The sequence below is a fragment of the Trichosurus vulpecula genome, chromosome 7, assembly GCF_011100635.1.
Source record: "Trichosurus vulpecula isolate mTriVul1 chromosome 7, mTriVul1.pri, whole genome shotgun sequence".
Classification (NCBI taxonomy): Eukaryota; Metazoa; Chordata; class Mammalia; order Diprotodontia; family Phalangeridae; genus Trichosurus; species Trichosurus vulpecula.
Window position 1 is genome coordinate 36,327,891 of NC_050579.1, and position 22,142 is coordinate 36,350,032.

The following is a 22,142-nucleotide window of genomic DNA, read 5'->3' on the forward strand; positions in this document are numbered from 1 at the left end:
GAAGAGAAGACAGAGCTATTTGCACAGGGCTCTCACTCGTGGTAGTGGTGGTGGTGCTGGTGGTGGAGGTGGTGGTGGTGGAGGAGGTGGTGTTGCGCTGATGCGGAGACTGTAGCTAAGAACCCTCCAGCTCGTAAACCCGGATGCTGGGACTTTGTTAAACTCTGGTAACTATGTATTGGGATTTGAATGAGACATGGTCTGTCTGTCGATGTTTGTACTTTGTATTTTGCTCTGAAGTTCAGGGTGCTGGCTAAATGAGTGATATTTGTATGCTGAATTAAAGTAAGCTTGTCAACCTCTTAATGTTGCTTTCCTTACTAAAGCAGATCAAGAGAACCTGGGCTTTGGCAGCACTTTGGCAGCATTCTTGTTGTTGGGCTTGTGTTGGTCTTTCACCCCCATAGCAGCTGGTAGCCGGATTGTTGAAACAGTGCTAAGCATTTTACAAATATCATCTCATCTCATCTCACAATGACCCTGGGAGGTAAGTGCTATTGTAATCACCATTTTACAGACAAGGAAACTGAGGCAAACAAAGGTCAAGTGACTTGCCCAGGGTCACACAGCTAGTAAGTATCTGAGGCTGGATTCAAATTCAGGTCTTCCTAACTCCAGGCCAAGTGCTCTATCCACTGCATTGATTAGTCATCTTAGATACCACATGATGCTTAGATCCTATATGACCCTCATACTTAACAAAGGCTCTACACAATTGCCATTTGTCAACCAACAGCCTCAGACTAACCTTCTCTAGTAAATCAAATACTCCAATTAGCCTCTCTTCTGGTGTTTTTCCAAAAACGATGAGGCCATCTAGGTCCACCAATGCTTCAAAATAAAAGCTGTGTTCACCTTATTTTCCTTTGCCATTGGAATCTAATATTGACCCTTACATAAATTTAACCCTAAAAACCATAGCTGCCTAACAGGCAATCTAGAGTATCTTGAATCCTTAGCACTGTTTTCTGGTCCCCTTTAGTTTTTTTTTTGCTTAGAGTTCAATAATTCACACACTATTTGTATCTCCCCATTTTTCTTTTGTACCATCACCATGGGTGATGCATATGAACTATTGGAGTTTGTGAGACAGTATTGAGAATCTTCCTGGGTTGTACTCTAAATTATAATAATTATTAAAGTGAAAGTTGCTTCTCAGGCATATCTCATGTCCCATTCATGCATACCTAGTCTCTTTCTGAGATTCCATCTTAACCGATACTTCCATTCTTCCAGCAATGCAGAGTCCCCAGAGTTAAAAATCTTGAGAACAACTTAAAATTTTTTGTTTTGAGTTCCAAATTCTTTCTCGCCCTTCCCTACCCATTGAGAAGGCAAGAAAAACTGTACCCATTATATATTTGAAGGCATGCCACATCAGCCATGTTGCAAAAGAAAAAAATATGCCTCAATCTCCACTTAGAATCTTTCAGTTCTCTCTCTGGAGATAGAAAGCATCTTTAATCACGAGTCCTCTGGAATTGTCATGGATTGTTATATTGATCAGAGTGGCTAAGTAATTCACATTTGATTATTTTTACAATGTTTACAATGTTCTCTTGATTCTGCTCACTTCATATATGTCTTCTCAGGTTTTTCTGAAACTATCCCCCTCCTCATTTCTTCTAGCACAATAGCATTCTATCACCATCATATACCGCAATTTGTTCAGCCAGTTCCCACTTGATGAGCATCCCCTCAATTTCCAGTTCTTTGTCATCACTAAAAGAGTGGCTATAGATATTCATGTACAAATACATCCTTTCCCTTTTTCTTTGTTCTCTCTAGGATACAGACCTAGTAGTAGTATTGCTGGGTTAAAGAGCGTGAACAATTTTACAGCTCTTTGTGCACAGTTCCAAATTATCCTCCAGGATAGTTGTACCGATTCATAGCTCAACCAACAGTCCTCATGTTTCCACATTCCCTCTATCATTTTGTCATTTCCCTTTTCTGTAGTCTTAGCCAATCTGATAGGTATGAGGTGGTATCTCAGAGTTGTTTAGTTCTCTAACTATTGTGATTTAGAGCATTTTTTCATAAGACTATTAATATTTCATATGACTATTGACAATTTGATTTCTTCATCTGAAAACTGCTTGTTCATATCCATTTATTCAAGATCAACTTCTTTTTTGTTTGTTTGTTTGGTTTTTGGCAGGGCAATTGGGGTTAAGTGACTTGCCCCAGGTCGCATAGCTAGTACATGTGTCAAGTGTCTGAGGCCGGATTTGAACTCAGGTGCTCTACTCACTGTGCCACCTAGCTGCCCTCCCCACCCCTGCCCCTGATCAATTTCTAGGTACAAAATACTACTGCTCTCATGACGTTAACTGCTACCAGTCATTTCTATTTTTCTGTAATCTTCTGTTCAAGCTTTATGGATGGTCAAAGTATACAGATATCAGGTCCAAGCTTTTGGCTTACAGTATATTACCATTACTTTAAATGAACTGGAATTAGTTCCAGCAATTCCAGCAATAGTTAGTTGGTGGCTCTGTACATACCCATGTTATGTTCCCCCTTCTTGGTGACACCAAAAACTTTTGTAGGAAACTTCAAGGTTACTTTGTTGTATCCTGTATATGTGTACTCTGTCACTGAATTATCCAAGTCCTAGTACTTTTATAATGATGTCAATTAGCATTTATTAAGTGCTTAGTATGTGCCAGGCACTGTACTAAGCTCCATAAAAGTATTTGTCTCTGGATGGTTCTTTGGGAGAAAGAGGAGGAAATTTCATTTGTAAATAGAAGATATCAATAAAAATTTATTTTTAAAGTATTTGTCTCAAATGTATCTTAAGATAATAAAAATATTATAATCACTTGGAATCTGTTATCCAGTCCAACAGTTAATGCCACATTCTCATTTTCACCATTACTACTGAATGGAGTCCAGATAAGTTAAACTAATAAGTAACTGAAGATGAGGTCATGTTCACTGTTTTCTGGGTATGAGATGGCCTCTATCCCCATCCCCATCCCGATTTCCCCATTTAGCTCATGGCACAGTGAATAGAATATTGGGCCTAGAGTCATGAAGTCCTGAGTTCAAATCTGGCTTCAGAGACACACTGTCTAGATAAGTTGCTTAACATCTATTTGCCTCAGTTTCCTCAACTGTAAAGCAGAGATCATAGTAGCATTTACCTTTCAGGGTTGTTGCAAGGATCAAATGAGATAATATTTGTAAAAAGTGCTTAGCACAGCCCTGACATGTAGTACGTACTCTCTAAGTGTGTATTCCCTCCTTTCTTAAGCTATTTCTTTAGAAGTCAATTTCTTCACAAGCCAACTCTGCATTTCTCTTTGTGGACATTCATTGTTCATGTGTTCCTCCAGTAATAGTTGCAACAGAAAATAATTCTGTTTTTTACATGTGCTGCGCTGGTGGTAATTTTGCACCAAACTGATGGGACCTCTGCTTTCCTGATCTTTCATCCCAAACGAGATGATTTTTGTTTGTGGCTCCATCTTTCAACAGGCGCTCAATAAACTTTTGTCTTCAAATCTGCATTTCTGGGTCTCTATTGCTATGATTCTTTAGCCCATACACAAGAAAATGTTTTGGAATAACTTGAAATTTAATTTTTACTGAATTTAGCTAGTTGGTCTATTGCCCAAATATTTGTTTTTACTTTTTCTAGTAATATTTCTGTGGTATAAGAAATCTTAATCTATGTGTGAAACATCTTTCTCTGATTTAAGAATGACAGGCTCCTGACAATGCAACTACCATTTGCAGGAAAGCACCATGCCACCATCATCAGCGTATATGCTTCAATCATGATGAACACTGATGAAGTCAAAGAAAAATTTTATGAAGACCTGGAGACCCTCATCATGAATGTACCGAAAGAGGACAAGCTTATAATTCTGGGTGACTTTAATGCAAGAGCATGCACAGACTACCAGACATGGCGGGAAGTCTTTGAAAGAATGGAGCTGGAAACAGCAACAGGAAGGGCCACTTGCTACTGAAGACTTGTGCATCTGTATTAGCAAGGCAATAATCACAATATACACGATAATAGTCAATATGCCTACATGTTCCCATATAGCAAAATATAAGAGACTTTTCATACAGAAGGTAGAAGAAGTAAACCATTTACTCAGACACCAGAGAACCAGATCCCATAACCAATAAGCCCAATCCATCACAGCAGTAAATAATTCAATATACAATATCACAGCAGGGAACCACTCTACCTCAAAGCCATCCACCCCCGTGCCGGGGCCTTGCCACCAACAATCACTCACAGCACAGCTACCACATCTGCTCTCTCCCTCAGTTCTAACTGCTCTCTCTCTCTCTCTCAGCATTTCCTGCGACACACTTTCCTTTTCCTCTCAGCAAGCTCCTCCCACCACATGAGACTTAGGCTTCCTGTGCCATAAGCAGGTCACATGGCCTATTAATGGGCGGGAAAGATTTTCAAATCTAAATTGTCATTACAGCATCTCAGGCTCTTCTCATCACCAACACTGTCTTCTGTTTACCTAAATGCAATAAAATTTCATGGATGCACCTTTGCAACAAGCATTGACATTTATTTAACAGATTATGTCATTGTAAGGAGAAGAGATAGACAAGATATGAGAGTGATGAAGGCAATGTGTGATGCAGAGTGCTGCACTGATCATAGACATCCTCTCCAAGCTAAATATTTGCATTCAACACAAGCAGCCCCAAGGCAAGCTGACTATCAGAAGACTTAATGGTAAGAGATTGAAGAGCTTCTCCAAACCAGAATAGTTCCTTGCTAACCTGGAGGGAAAACTGAATCAACACATGGTTGGCAACAGTAAAGCAGAAAAAGAGTGGTCAGCTTTCAGAGGTTTGGTATACAGTACTACATTTACTCATTTGGGCTGGAACACTTGAAAATGTCAAGACTGGTTTGATGAAAATGATGGGGAAATTCAGAAGCTGCTAAACAAAAAATAAAAACTCCTCAGGGTTTACTAGCAGGATAGTTTATCCTTCTCTAAGAAGGCAGCATTTAACTCCATCAAAAGTAAAGTGCAGCAATCTTGATTTTAGACAAAGTAAAAGCAAAAACAGACCTAATTAAAGGAGATAAGGAAAGAAACTACATCTTGCTAAAAGGTACCATGGACAATGAAGCAATCAAATTAGAAGAACAAGGAATAATCTACCTGTCAGATCTATGGGGAGAGGAAGAATTCATGACCAAACAAAAGATAGAGAGCATTATGAAATATAGAACAGATAATTTTGATCATATTAAATTGAAAAGTTTTTGAAACCAAAATTAAAAGGAAAGCAGAAAGCTGGGAAATAGTTTTTATAACAAATGTCCTGGTAAAGGCTTCATTTCTCAAATATTTAGAGAACCGAGTCAAAATTATGAGAATACAAGCCATTCCCCAATTGATAAATGGTCAGAGGATATGAACAGGCAGTTTTCAGATGAAGAAATCAAAGCTATCTATGGGCATATGAAGAAATCCTCTAAATCACTTTTGATTAGAGAAATGCAAATTAAAACAATTTGGAAATACCACCTTATACCAGATTGACTAATATGACAAAAAAAGAAAATGATAAGTGTTGGAAAATTGGGACAGTAGTGCCCTGTTGGTGGAGTTGAGAACTGATCAAACCATTCTGGAAAGCAATTTGAAACTTTGCCCAAAGGACAACCAAACTGTGTGTTTGATCCAGCAATACCACTATTAGATCTGTATCCCAAAGAGATCATAAAAGGGAAAATGACCTATGTGTGCAAAAATATTTATAGCAGCCCTATCCATGTTGACAAAATGTTAGAAACTGAGAGGATTCCCATCAATTGAGGAATGGCTGAACAAGCTATGGTATATGAATGTAGTGGAATACTATTGTGCAATAAGAAATGATGAACAGGTAGATTTCAGAAAAAAAAAACCTGGAAAGACTTATACAAATTGATGCAAAGTGAAATGAGCAGAACTAGGAAAACATTGTACATGGTATCAGCAACATTGTGTGATGATCAGCTACGAATGACTCAGCTTTTCTCAGCAACACAATGACTTAAGACAAGTACAAACAATTTATGGAAGGCAAATGCTAGCCATATCCAGACAAAGAACTTATGGACTCTGAATGCAGATTGAAGCATATTTTTCACTTACTTTATTCTTTCTCGTGGTTTTTTCCCCTTTTGATCTGTTTCTTCTTCAGTAACTCTGATGAATATAGAAATATGTTTCACATGATGGCATATGTATACGCTATATCAAACCGCCTACCAGAAGGCAGAAAGGAAAGGAGGGAGGGAGAAAATTTTGGAACTCAAAATCTTGTCAAAATGAATGCTAAAATTTTTCTTGATATGTAACTGTGGGAAAAAAATACTATTTAAAGCGAATATAAAAAGAAATAAAAATTGTTTATCTTGCAAAAAAAAGTAAAGTGCAAGCAAAGCTTAGAGTAATGCAAGACTCTTGGTTCAGTAACAAGGCAGATGAAATTCAGTTTTGTGCTGATAACAATCCAAAGTGCTTTTTTGATGCTCTAAAGGCAACAACTTATGGGGCATCTCAACTACTCAGTGCTGATGGAACCACATTGATTAGCGATAAGAACATGACCCTGGAGAGATGGGCTGAACACTTCCACAGAGTTCTCAACAGATTGTCATCAATCAATGCTGAAGTCATTGGCCTCAAGTGAAAGTCGATCTGTCTCTAGCTGACCTTCCAATTGAAGAAAAGGTTTTGAATGCCATTAGGCTCCTGTTGTGTGGCAAAGGGCTTGGTGCTAATTCTATTCCAGCTGAGATTTACAAGGGGTGTACTGCTTATACAAAAGCTGACTGAAATTTTTCTTGGTTATATGGCAAGAGGAGATTATCACCAGGAGTTCAAGGATTCCTCCATCGTCCACCTCTATAAAGGTAAACAAAATAGATTGTCCTGTGACAATCACAGATGGGTCTCTCTTTTAGTCATTCCTGGCAAGATTCTTGCTAAAGTCCTCCTAAATAGGCCTGTCTTTTCTGGGAGATGGTCGCCTACCTGAGAGACAGTGTGGCTTCAGAAAGGGCTGAGGAATGGTTGATATGATGTTTGCTACCCAACAACTCCAAAAGAAATGCCAGGAACAGAACAGAGGTCTGTATACAATGTTTATTGATCTGACCAAAGCCTTTGATACTGTCAGGCATGAGGACTTATGGAAAATTATATCAAAATTTGGTCAATTTCACAATGGCATGCTTGCCTGGGTTCTGGATAATGGACAATGTTCTCTGTGTTTTCCCAGTCATCGATGGAGTGAAGCAAGCCTGGATGCTTACTCCCACACTTTTTAGCATGATGTTTTTCTGTGACGTTGTCAGATACCTTCAATGAGGATAAACAGGGCATCAAGGTCAGCTTCCACACTGATGGTAAATTATTTAACTTGAAATGGCTAAAGTGGAGAGAGAGTTGATGCATGATTTTTTGTTCACAGATGATTGCACACTCAATGCAGCTTCTGAGTCTCAGATGCAACAACAAAGTATGGATCAATTCTCTGCTGCTTTTCTAATTTTGGCCTAACAATTAACATCAAGAAAACACAGGCACTCCACCAGCCAGCACTGCACCATCTATATGTGGAACCATCGGTTACAGAAAATGGAGAAATATTGAATGTGATGGGTAAGTTCACTTATCTTGGCAGTATACTTTCCAACAATGTACACATAGATAAGGAGATTGACGCATGCATTGACAGAGCTAGCTCAGCATTTGGGAGGCTCTGAAGGAAGGTGTTAGAGAGAAGAGGAATAGATTGCTTACTAAATTAAAGATCTATAGAGCCATTGTGCTGACCTCATTGTTTATATGCCTATGAAATCTGGACAGTCTACAAGCACCATGCCAGGAAACTGAATCGCTTCTATTTGAATTGTCTGAGGAAGATTCTGAAGATCACTTGGCAAGATAAGGTACTGGACACTGAGGTTCTTTCTCAAGTTAAACTCCTAGACATTCAAATTGCAGTATTGCAGGGAGCACAATTCAGATGGGCTCATCACACTGTTTAAATGCCAAACGTATGTTTGTCTGAAAGACTATTTTGTGGACAACTTGTGCAAGGCAAATGCTCACATGGAGGTCAGAAGGAGCGATAAAAGGATACTTTTCAGGTCTCTCTGAAGAGCTTTGGAATTGATTGTGTGACATGGGAGGCATTGGCAAATGACTGCCCAGGATGGAATACGTGCATCAAAGACGGTACTGTGCTCTATGAGCAAAGCAGAATTGCAGTAGCTCAAAAAGAAAGTGAGATGTGCAAATTTAGAGACATCTCCGTTTCAAATGTTCACATGTACTATTTGTGCCTGACATGTGGTAGAGCTTTCTGAGCTTGTATTGGTCTGATCAACCAGTCAGACATATTGTACCTTGACTCCAACATAGTGATGTCATTTTGGTCATCTTCAAGAATGAAGGACAACAACTGACCAACCAACCAACCATCTGATCATGAAATCTTCTAATTTTTAAATTAATTGCTCCTCCTCCTCATATGGTCATTTAGAGATTGATAGCAGGTACTATTACCAACTATTACTTTATCAAGAATTTTTGAATGATTAGCTGGGTTTTGTAATTGACTGTGTAATTTTTCCCAGTTTTATCCTGCTAAATATTAACTTACATTTTTTCAACTCTTAGTTCCTTTTATGGAAGGTCTAGATGTGTCCTTGATTACATTAGTTAAGCCAAGAATTTTAAAACAATATTTTTATAGTGTTATTACAATTTTCTCCAACTGTATAAATGTAATTTGAGTATAAGCAAATATTTTAATTTTTACTTGGAAATAAATATTTTCATTCTACCATCTCTAGTATATGCAAACACATTATGTCAATTGATACATGTTGGTCCTTTGAGTTATTCTTAAATTCCAATCTTCCTTAACACAGTCTTGCAATGCTTTATACCCAGAATTTACTCCTAAGATCAAAAGACCTGTTTTTATATTCATTAACTCACAATACTTATTAAACATGTCAGATTCCATTTTTTCAAGTAGTCATAGCATAAAATTATTTTTATCAAACCATTAATATCAAAGAAATAAAATGCACAACATATTCAGTAATAAGCAATGAAACACTAGTTATATGCAATTAACATGTATCAACTAAAACATGCAAATATCATTAATCACTTGGATCACTATCAGGCATTTTGTATCTATGAATTACATTATGTTTAAAGTGAGAGAGAAAATAGCTTTGGGAAAGTAAAAAAAATTAAAAGACCCCAGATATAAAATCCCACATGTAACAGGTGTTGGAACAATAATCCCAAGGACCTAATAATCCCAAAGCTTGGCTCATCACTACTCTCCAACTGTTGTTACTGGCTCATTTCCATATTAAATCTCTGTTCAGTTCCTAAGGCAATCAGGAGTATGTTCTGCAGAATATTTCCTCATACATTAATAGAAATACACAGTATTTCTCATTAATCAAACACCTCTGATCTCTCACCCCAGTTTATTAAATAAAATAGTGAAACCTCTTTTCCCCCCATAAATTTTCATTCATATCCCTCTCAATATCAAATTCCCTAGTCTCATGGTCTTACCTAAATGTCAATGTCACTGGCTATGCAACTCAATAACAACAAAGCAAGGGCCCACTTCAATATTTTGACAATGTATAACTGTGAGAAAGATTATAAAAATTGCAACTTGGACTTCTCAGGAAGGCAGATGAAGTGCTGCGATCATTCTTTGAAAGGCATCTCTCCATAACACACATTCTTCAAAGTATAAGAGTTGAATTCAGTTCTCTCAGGAAATATTTTTTCATTCCCTTTCTTCTATAATATTATAAACTTAGTGTCTCAGACAGGGGTGGTGAACCTGTGGCCTCAGGGCCACATGTGGCCCTCTAGGTCCTCAAGTGCAGCTCTTTGCATTCAAAATTGGCCAAGTTTGGATTCAGTCAAAAGGCCACACTTGAGGACCTAGAGGGCCACATGTGGCCTTGAGACTACAGGTTCCCTACACCTGACCAGGAAGAAGTTTGCTTAGTTCTTCCTCTCAACACCTCACACAGTCTCTCTCCAAGACTCCATTTCTTCTTAATAATAGACTTGACATTATCCATAGTGTCTGTAGGAGGATCTACATTTTCATGGGAATCTGATTCTCTCCAGAATGTCCAGAAGTGCCACTGGTCACTTTTTCCAGTACTGATCATTCCTTCTCTCATGTATCCTGACCCCACTGACCATATCTAGATTCTTTCTCTTTCACGGTCACTCAGCATCATTTTCTTTAGCATCAACTGGTCCAGATCCTTGTTATAGTCATCTATTGGCCTCCAGAACACTGGAGAACACCTCCTTTCTCCAAGAGTTCTGTACCTGGCTCACAAGCTTCCTTTTCAATCTTATCCCAGCCCCTTAAACTAGGAAATTTCAGTCTATGATTGTGACTGGGAGAATACAGGTAGGGATGAAGGTTGTGGTGAGGATGAAGAAGGGTTAGGAGGAATGAAGGAAAATGGAAGGACAGGAAATTGTGATCTGAGAAGAAAATGTCAAAATCATGGAAGTGATAGAGGTGATAGTGAGAGTGAGTTCTAGTGATCTGCACTGTACTCACGTGTCACTGACTGTCTGCTAGATGGATATCTCTGCCCAGATGTCTTGCAGGCATCTGAAATTAAACATGTCAAAAACAGAGCTCCTCATCTTCCGCCCTAAATCTGCCCGTCCTTCAGTCAATCAGTTAGTCAGTCAACTAGCACCTACTATGTATCAGGCACTTTGCTAAGCACCGAGGATGCAACCTGTTCCCCACCCCTCCCCCCACCCCAAACCTCCCTATTTCTGTAGATGGCAATACCCTTTATCTAGGTGTCCAGTCATCCTTGGAGTCATCCTCGACTCCTCATTCTCTCTCACCCCACACAGACCCCATATGCAATTGGTTGCCAGGTCTTATTCATTCTACCCACACAGCATCTCTTCCATTTCTCTCCTCTCCAAGTATACAGGCATGACTCTAGAAGCCCATCACCTCTTTGCTGTACTACTGTACTAGACTCCTAATTAAGCTCCTTGCTTTCAGTTTCTCCCTTCTCAGAGCGATCCTCTACAAAGCTGCCTAAATAATCTTGCTAAGACACAGGCCATTTCCCCGCTCTGAAACCCTAGGTGGCTCATTACTATCTCTAGAAGATAGGCCCATCTTGGTGATGTGGATGCAAACAGTGCCCTAAGGACTAAGTTGCCTTTTCCGTGGTTTGTCCTCTAACTTGGAGATGCCTTAAAGTCTCTTGATACAAAGGTGTCCTAAGGGATGAGTTTCTCTCTCCCTGGTGCCCTAGAGTCTCTTCCCCTTATCTTGAGTTACCACATAACTTCTCCCTTATGCTAGACCGTGGAATTCCTGGTGTCTCCCCGCACCCCGCCCCCCAATTTCCAGTCTCCTTTATCTTGTGTCATTTGTTGTCCTTATCTTGTAAGACTATCTCTAAATCTCCAACCCCCATGAAAAACCCTAAAATCATCCTACAGGCTGTATAGCTTTTTGTCTATATAAGTCCGATTCCTTCCCTACATCAGTGCCTTTGTTTAGCTCCTTGCTAAATCTCAGGCTTGCTGCTTTTCTGTCAAGAAGCTCCCAATGGCTACAGAGAAGGTCTAAGTGAATTCTTTCACATTTGATGAACCAGCTCTCCCAATTCTAACCTCATCATTTTTGGTGCTGAAACCCGGGAGTCCAGATATTAATTGGACTCCAATGATCTTCTCCTAGCCACTGGGATAACAGGTAAGTGCCCTTTTCTTTGTTCTCTTCCCCAGGCCTTTTTCTGCTACTACTGTCTTCCCAGCTGAGAGACCCCTGGAGTGCCCAGATACTGCCAGCAGCGTCTGAAGCTCCACTGACTTCTGGGCAGTCGGACTGTTGACCCTCCCTATAAGGGGATACCCTTGCACAGGTGTGGTCACTTTTCTTTCCTCTTTTCTGTTTTGGGATGCTGAGACAAGCAAGAGGTTGCTGGGAGACTGCTAGGAGGCAAATTCAAGAAGGAGATCTTTAAAGAAAAGTGCATAGTGTTCCATTGTAACATAGCCTGACCTCAGTATAATCTAGAAAAGTGATTTGTGAAGGGGATTTCTAAACAAAACAAGCTTAGTAAGAAATTTGGTCTCCAAAACTTAAAGAAATGGCACCTTGCTCTGCCTGAGCAGACTTTTTCACCCTGTTTTGTTCCCCCTGCACCCAGGTTTACTCTTTGGGGGTCTCTGCACCCTGGTTTCAGGGTCTCTGTGCCCTGTGGGCCTCTGTACTTGGTTTTCTTTGGGGATCCCTGCACCCCAGTTTCAGGGTGTCTGTTATAGGGAAATCCAGCCTAAGGCAACACATGTCTTAAAAAAAAAACGTGAATTTATAGACAATAATCTTTGCTTTTAAAGTGCTAAGAGTTTGGGGCCTCAGAAATTCAAATGTTACCACTAGTGATTATGCATTCAGATTTTATTTGCTCATTCAACTAAGTTACAGTCACCTGATTGATAATTAATTGGTTCTGTTTCAAGTTTTAAATACATGATGATTGCTTGAGGTGTGGTTATATTTCTAAATTTTCCTATATTGTGCAACTTGGTTAACATTGTATTTTACCTATGTTGTTAGAAAATTCCTCTAGTAATCTAGATGTTGTTAGATAAGAATTGTACTTAATTAAGAATTGAGGCTGTTAAGGAAAAGATTTTTGGAACCATCTAGTCATAAATTCTTATCAACCCTGTGTAAAGTCTGTGTAGTGGAATTCCTTCTGAGTAAGTTTTTAAAGGCCTGGTAAACTTTGTTATTGTGATAAGGCTAGTTTAATTGGGTATGTTCTTGATTTAGGAAAAAAACTGAACTTCCTTCCCAAAGTAAACTCCTTTTGGTACTTAGGGATTTGTGTTTTTTTGGTTTGTGAATTTGGTTTTATGGTACTTTGGGGATTTTTGATACTTAAAAGACACTTTATACCAACTTGGTTTTGATAAATCCCATTCTTTAAGTTTTCCAGCTAATTTATTTCATGAAAGCTTTAGTGATTATTCCTTTTAACATCAGGATAAATTGTAAGTTTTTTTTTTGAAAAGGAAATACTTTTTACAAAGAAATGTTTTGCAAAATCTTTTTGTGTGATTTTAAAGGTCTACTATACTGATAACAATTATATTCAAGCCTACTGTGAATTCTCTAAGTTTCACTCCTAGGTTTGTTGTGTCCTTGGATCAGCCTTAAATTGGTGCTTTCAGAGAAAAAGAGTCATTGGTTCATGCTTCAGGTATCCTAAGAAAGGGCACTAGTCTTGTGAACACTGGTCTGAAAGGTTCAATGTTCCACTCTAAATTTTAAGGGGTGGGCATAGAAGTGAAAAGTTAGAATGGCTAAAAAAAAAAATCTTAGCAGATTGTGAATGATCTTTAAACTTTGAAACCCCTCCTGATAACCCTGGTCACTCCCTTCCCTTGAGTCAAGAGGGTATCTCAGTACAACTGCAAACAGCACTGGAGTTTTTCTATTAACTCCTCTCATTCCAGATCAGATTAGGAAAATAGTTTCACCCTTCCCCCACCCCCACCTGCAATTCACCTTCTCCCATCTGGTGAGAGGAGAGAGGGAAAAGGGGTACCAGCTACTATGAGGGCCCCACTGGTAATGGCCCTGGGCTCCTGGGGCCCAAAGCCTGGAAGTACCTCCCAGGAGGTAAGAAGCCAGCCAGCTGTCATCTGCACTTGTTAAGATAGCCTACCCTCCTATCAATAACTTTTATATAATCTGGGAATGCAATTGATGTCATCCGAAGTTTATTGTTTGTGATGTAGCTAAAACAATTTGAAGATTATAAGATTGCTGGTTATGTTTTAATGCTAAAACCTAAAGCTGGTAATTGATTACTGTGTGTGTTGTATAGAAAGGAGGGTTCTGCCCGTTCAGAGTAGTGCTCAGGGCTAATCAAAAGTACAGCCCCTAGCAACTCTAAAGATAGATGGGGTAGATAAGGCAACCCCTTTTCAGGGGTCCCTCTCCATCCTCCTCAATTTTATAACCTTGCCAAACAGCTTGTTTCAGTTACGGAGTTCTTAAACGAGGACCTTGGCATGTTGAGAATTGGCAAGTATAGAGACATGATCTCTAGTGATAGGCTTTTGCACAAAGACAAATTTAAATTGGAGATGTAAGTCCTACTAAAATTTTTGGAGTAGTGAAACTTGCCATCTGAGGTAAAAGCTCTTGGCACCATAATGAACTGTGTTTTGAGTTGTCTGGTGGATCATAAAAATCCATCAATAATCAATAGTCCGTAACCTACCATCTGAGAGAAATGCCACAAGCTACTCAGAGAGAATATGACTTACAGGTGGAGGTCTGTGTCTGAAAAAGCTGAAAGGACAATCTTAGCCTCAGTTCCCCATTGTGTTCCTTTGAAAAGGAGTGTTTTCCACCTGACTATTCCTGAGTCTGGCAATGAGATGGAATTGATACTACATGGTTGTAAAACTGTGATATTTTATCTGGTCATGTCCTTGTCGTTCCCTTTCATGGCAAATTTCTGTAATCAAAGCAAGCAGTCAGTATAAGATGGAAGATAATCAAAGTCAGGATAAGATACGAGCACAATCTAAGTATGTGAAATCTTGCTCTCTTCAATCTGAATGTGTAGTCATTCCACAATTGGATAAATTACTGCTCCTGCATAGTCATGTGAAAGGTTAAATCCCTGGAATAAAACATTCTTTCTGAATATGGGAATAAAACATTCTTTCTGAATATGGGAATAATTAGACAAAGGGAAAAGAAGTTTGTGAAACAAAGGTACACACACAATGTTGAATCATTATCACATTGACTAAGGCCGGGATACATCTGAGCCACTATAAGAAAGTGTGTGTTTAAGATCTGAGCTATTCAACCCAAAATGATATTCCTTTTTATATCTTAAACAACTTAGTAAATGGGTATTTGACCTAGTTATCTGCTTGTTACTAGACATATGTCTGTATGAAATTGTAATACAAGGAAAATTAGGAACCCCTGAGAAACCCCTAGCTACTGACAAGCACCCCCAGAAAGAATGGACTCAGATATCTTTGGCATTTAGCAAACCCCCTGGGACTCCATGACTCCACCAAGGAATGTCAATAGGTAGGACCATCCCACTAAAGGATAACCTGGCAGACCCTTTCTAGCAGATATGTAAATGAGATTATCCCACTAGTATGATAACCTGACTGAATCTTTTGATCAGCCAGGACCTTTGTTCCTGTCCACCCCACCCTGTACCTATATAAGCCAAGCTGTTACCCCAACACATTGCCATTGATTTGTGGTGCAGTACCCCAATGGCCGCCGGCTAATAAATTCTCCACTTAAAACTTATACTCTGTGGTGTGTCTCGCTCGCTTCTGGTACAACAAAATAAGGTCCTTAAATGTTTCAAAATAATGTTAGAATAATTGAGTATTGGTACAACTGATTGAGGGACCTAACTGTTATTTTATTAATTACTGAAACTAGATCAGAAATATTTTCAGTTTGGAGAAAAGAATTTCAGTGCAAATTTCTTAGAGGAAACTTATGGAATACTTTTGCATTAATAGAAAAGTCAATTTCATTCAAAGTTTGTTACTATTGTGGAAATAATTTCTATTTATACTGTATGTTCTGTGGTACAAACATGTTTTATTATAAGCAACTTATTGATATGCATTGTTTTGGAATTAGTTACTTATGGATCCTCCCAAGTCTTTTATGATAACTTGACTAAGTCAGTCTCTTATAAGTAAATTCATCTCTATAACTATTGAACTCAAGGGTAGAAAGCTTCTACCTGCAAAGTGTTGTTACTTATATTTACATGTAGAGAGTTGGATCTTCAATGACCTCTGATCCTCCTAAAGGAATTGGAATCAGAGTGGAAACGTTTGAGAAAATAACAAGATCATGTAAAAAGTAAATAATAGCATCACAGGGCTCTTGGTTTTTTTCCTTGTCACTTGTAATGTTCCTTCTATTTGGGCCCTTCATATTGAACTTGTCTGTCAGATTTGTGTCTTCTAGACTATTTGTGTCTTCTAGACCTACAGATGATCATGCAACTAGAATGCCTGTTCCACACTTTCCTCATCCCCTGCACTCTGCTTCAGCCTCATTTAACTCCCCTCCACACCCACACTCAGGCAGAGACAGCTCCCTTCTCCCTCTCTCAAAAGCATTTGGGTGGATAGAGGATGACAGAAATGCTGAGGCAGATGAAGCAAGCAGGAGGCAGGATGGGAGATGTGAGATAAGATGCTAGGCATGACTAGCCAGAAAAGTAATCAAAGAAGACTATGCATTGAAATCCATCACCTTGGGGACTTGCCTGTGTGCTTTCTGGCTATGCTGGGTTCTGGGCCCCACCTTGAACCACTTCTGTTTCTAGCCCACTGATTCCTGATTCCCACCCTATGCCTAGGGTTAGGCCGGCTTCCTCAGGACTGGAAACCTAAAGCCTTAATTCAAATAGGGAACTCTGTGGGGCAGGGCAGAGTGCAGGATTGCTGGGTGTGTCACCATCATTCCCAGGATACTAGCTTACTCCACATAGCTCTCCCCCCTATTCCCTGGAAACTCTGCATGGAATTTATCCTTTGAGCACTTGAAGGATGTTACAGGCAGCCTCTAGGATACCAGACATCCACTCCAGCCTGGTATCTCCCCCTACCTCTTCCTGGGGGTCATGGTTTCTCCCCCTTGTTTCACTCATTCTGACCTTGTTATTAATCATTTTATTTGCCCTTATATTTGGTCTGTACTTGTTTAACCTCCTGGTTCGTTCGCTTTGTGTCTTCTGGCCTGCAGAAATTCCACTTTGAGCTTTTAGGCTACCAGCCCCTACCCTTGATGTCCCCAAGTGGTTTGTCTCTTTTCATCCTGGACTCAGCTGGCACTGCATTCCATACCCCTATGCTTGATCACTTCTCCTCAACCTATTCTTGGTCCCTGAAATGGACTCTTCACCCCTGTTCAACAGGAAGAAGCTACTGAAGACGATGACCTTCGCCCCTTTTTTGAAAGATTTCTCCTTATCTAATGGTTGAGTGGAGAAATGATGTGGATGCAAACAGTGCCCTAAGGACTAAGTTGCCTTTTCCTTGGTTTGTCCTCTAACTTGGAGACGCCTTAAAGTTTCTAGACACAAAGGTGCCCTAAGGGATGAGTTTCTCTCTCCCTGGCGCCCTAGAGTCTCTTCCCTTATCATAAAATTTCTCCCTTATCTTGTGTCCTTTGTCGTCCTTATCTTGTAAGACTATCCTACCCCTAAATCTCCAACCCCCATGAGAAACCCTGAAATCATCCTACAGTCTGTACAGCTTTTTGTCTATATAAGTCTGGTTCCTTTCCTACATCAGTACCTTTGTTTAGCTCTCAGGTCCACTGCTTTTGCATCAATAAAGCTCCCAATGGCTACAGAGAAGGTCTAAGTGAATTCTTTCACATTTGATGAACCAGCTCTCCCAACTCTGATCTCATCATTGGCTTGGCTTTTAAAGTCCTCCATTATCTAGCTTTACCACAACCTACCTTTCCTGTCTTTCATATAAACTCTTTATGAACTTTGCATTGTGGCTGAATGAGAATAGCTGTTCCCCATTGTGACTGGACTGGACTCCAACTACCTACTAGAAATTTCCTTCTCATTATTCCATAAGCATCTTAAACTGGAACCATCCCAAAATGAACTCATCATCTGCCCTCCTAAACCCACCCTTTCTTCTAACTTCTTTATTCTGTCAGAGTTATCACCCTTAACCCAGTCATCTACATTTGCAGCCTAGGAGTCAATCAGCTGTGAAGTTTTGGGGACTCCATTTCCACAATGTTTCTCTTTTCTTTCCCCTCTCACCACTCAAACAATGACCTTAACTCAGGCCTTTGTCACTTTATCTGGACTGATTTGCTTTCCTGCAATCTAGTGTCTCCCCCTTCCAAGCCATTCTCCACTCAGTTACCAAACCCATATTCCCAAAGCACATCGCTGTCCTGCTTAAGATTTGGTGGCTTCCAATCTCCTCTAGGATGAGTGAAATCAACATACTAAAAAGCATTTATTAAGCACCTACTATGAGCTGAAGATACCAAGAAAGGCAAAAACAGTGGCTGCCCTCAGGGAGCTAACTTTCTAAGGAGGGAGGCTACCCGAAAACAGCTGTGTACTTATCAGATATATACAGAACGAATGAGAAAGGACCACAGAGGGAAGGCACTAGCACAGAGGGGATTTAGGGAAGGCCACTTGCAGAAGACAGGATTTCAGCTGAAACTTTGATGAAGGTCAGGAGATGGAAATGAGGAGAGAGAAAATTCCAGGCATGGAGGAAGGGCTGCCAGTGGAAAGGCAAACAGAGTCAGGAGATAGAAAGTCATGAGGGAAGAAGAGCCAGATCAGTACTGCTGGATTGTAGAATCTGTGGTAGGAAGGAAAATGTAAGAAGCCTGGGAAGGTAGTGTGTGAGGTAAATAAAATGTGAAGACTTCACAGGGAAGATACGTATAAATATGTATCTATATCTATACTAAGAAATGTTTAAAAATCAAGAAGTAGGGAAGTGGAAAAATTCTGAGGCCATGAGAGTCTGATGGCTCAGCCTCCAGGAAAGTTTACCCTGAAACTTTTTGTTCTTTCTTATGGTTCTGGTTTAAAGATTTGCTCAGTAAGGACAGGGTCACTGTGACCTGCTTTCCTTTACTGTAAAAGTACTGTAAGAGAATGGAGAAGGTCTCCCCTTCCCCTTATCCTATTCTCCTTCTTTAGATTTATAGATGTCACTTCAGTTGTAATTATTAAGTAAGGGAATGGGAATTGGAGTTTCTCTGCCTCGGTTTCCCGGTTCTTTGTCTAGCTTTCCTGCTCAGATTGTAAGCCCGCCTCCCAGCCAATGGTGAGAAGGGTCAGAGGTGGGTAGGAATTCTCTTGTGTTAGGTATAATTATGGGTACTTTGCCCCTTGTAAAGCCCCTCATTTGTTGGTTCTGCTCTGTGCTAGCAGAGGATGCCTAGTTCTTGAGAACTGAATAAAATGTATTTCTGTTCCCACTCTGAGATGGCTCCTTATTAACTTTTAATTGGTGAGGGTCTTTCATCCCATTCAATAGGAAAGGAGCATATTGTGAAGAGCTTTAAAAGGTGAACAGAGGATCTTCTGTATAACATAGTGAAGGTGATTGGGAGACCCTGGAATTGATGGGCCATCTAGGTGGTGGAGTGGATAGAGCCCTGGGCCTGGAGTTAGGAAGACTCATCTTCCTGAGTTCAAATCTGGCCTTGGACACTTCGCTGTGTGACCCTGAGCAACTCACTTTGCCCTGTTTGCCTCAGTTTCCTCATCTGTCAGATGAGCGGGAGAAAGAAATGGCGAACCGCTCCAGGGTCTTTGCCAAGAAAACCCCAAATGGGATCACAAAGAGTTGAACATGATCAAAATGACTCAGCATCAACAACCACTACAACAACAGGAATGGATTGAGCTGGGGATGGGTGACGTGGTCAGAGGATCAGTCAGGAGGATCACTTTGGCAACCAAATGGAGGATGGACTGGAGTAGGGAGAGCCCAACCAGCAGGCTATTGTAACAGTCCAGCTATGAGGAGGTGAAGGCCTGCACCAGGATGGAGGCTGTGTCAAAGGAGAGAAAGGGACATAGTGCTTAAAATGGTACAGAGTGGGTACTTAATAGATGTTTATTGTTGATATACTGGAGAGATGTGAAAAAGACAGGAATTGACAAAAGACAGTGAAGAATTAAGCATGACCCCTAGGTTTGGAGCCTACTTGACTGGGAGAAGGGGAATATCTTGACAATAACAGAAAGAAAAGAGGGTTTAGGGAGAAAGACAACGGATTCAGTTTTGGACGTGTTTCATTGAGTATGTCTACAAGACGGCCAGCTCGAGATGCCTCTGCAAAGAGGCTGCCTTCTCATCTCTCTTCTCTGGTGCCAAGCTGGGTTATTACAATTTCACTCGATTCAGTTAAATTTTTTTTTCTCATTGTTATTTTTTCCATTTCCATTTTGTTGTTGTTGTTGTTGTTGCAGGGGGGAAGGCAGGGCAATTGGGGTCAAGTGACTTGCCCAAGGTCACACAGCTAGTATGTCAAGCGTTTGAGGCCGGATTTAACTGAGGTCCTCCTGACTCCAGGGCCGGTGCTCTACTTGCTGCGCCACCTAGCTGCCCCTCCATTTACAGTATTGCTGTCATGGAGTCTATTGTTTTCTTGGTTCTGCTGATATCACTTTGCATCAGTTGATGCAAATTTTTCCATGTTTCTCTGTATCCTTCATCATTTCTTATGGTACAATAATGCTCTTTTACTGCATTGAAGGGATGAATCCAGGGTTGTCTAGGTATTCACTAGCAAAGCCAGGTCTAGAACCCCATCTTTTCCCTACTAATCCAGGGTTCCTCGCATGATCGATGTCAGGTTGCCTTGGTGAACTACCTACCTCATAGTGCTGTTGGGTGGAGAGTGATTAAGCCTTGAGTAGGTTATATAAATATAATTATCATGATAAGACCAGATGATGATGGAAGCTCAAATTCTCCTATGGTCGTGTTATCATTCTATCTTGTTTATTGACATCCTGTAAGATCATGAGACTGATGGGTTGCTTGGGTGCTTGTGCTTGGACCCTAATTCTAACATCACATTTCTCCTCAACCTCTGCTTGGGTGCTTGTGCCTGAACCCCAATTCTAAAATCACATCTCTCCCTAGCTTCAAAATACTCTCTAGCTCAAGGGGAGCATGCCTTAGCAGAACACTTATCTCTCCTCCTGATACAGCGGTCAGCTACAATATAGAATTTATTGGTCCAACTCCTTGTGCATGTGCTATTTGGCTGTGCACTGGGACATAACAATATTTACTACTTACTGACCTTCCTGATATGTATCCTAGACATAGTCAAATGTATACTCCCTTACATTCATCTTGTCTAACAAGACATTTAATGGAAGCCACCTGGATATTCCCAGACCAATGGTTGACTTAGTGACATTTCATGGTCAAAACCACACTCCCAGGTAGCCCCACCTTGGGCTATTTCCCAGTGAACTCTGGGTAAGATACCTGCTCAATAAATACAAAAAGTGCATGTTCCTTTAAGAACTGACCACTCCCGAATCCCACCCCAAACACCTAATTGACAGGTTTCACCCCCAAATCTCATATTTAAACTTTCCCTGTAGTCCTGTAAGGTTGTAGGTTCCCTAAAAACTCTTGCCTGCTGTAAAGCGTAATAAATCTTGACTTGAAGAATGTTTGAGATGGTGAATTCACCCCAGATGGCCCGACCCTCTCCAAGTACTCTGGTCTTTGAGGGGCACTCCCTCTCAATGACCCCACCTGGGAACTCCAGTCTTGGGGTTCCTGGACCTTGTCTCCCTCAACCCTCAATAGGACCATAGAAGGCTAATCAATTTAAGGCACTTAGGTCATCCAATCTGGCCTCCTCATTTCAGGGTAGAGGGAATGATAGCAAGTTGTTCAGGGTCACACAGTCCATGGTGGAGCCAGGAAGACCTGGGTCTCCTGACTGTCACTTACGCACCCCTTCTAGTACCTCAATGCTGTTTCTTTGGAAAGCTCTTCATATACATATGTATGTGTATGTGTGTGCATGTGTGTATGTGTGTGTGTGTGTACGTATATATATGTGTGTGTGTATATGTATATATATATTTTATGTATGTGCCTAACACACACATATATACACACACATATGTAATATATATATATATATATATATTACATATATATGTAATCTCCCTTTGGTCCTTACACAACCCTGCTATAATTATCCCCATTTTAGAGAGGAGGAAACTAAGGTAGAGGGAGGCTGACATTCAGAGTAACAGTTGTCTGAAGGGAGTCTTGAACCATGGGTAGCTAGGGGGTGCAATGTATGGAAGCTCATCTTCCTGAGTTCAAATGTGGCCTCAGAAACTTACTAGCTGTGTGGCCCTGGGCAAGTCACTTCACCCTGTTTGCCTCAGTTTCCTCAACTGTCAAATGAGCTGGAGAAGGAAATGGCAAACTGCTCCAGTATCTTTGCCAAGAAAA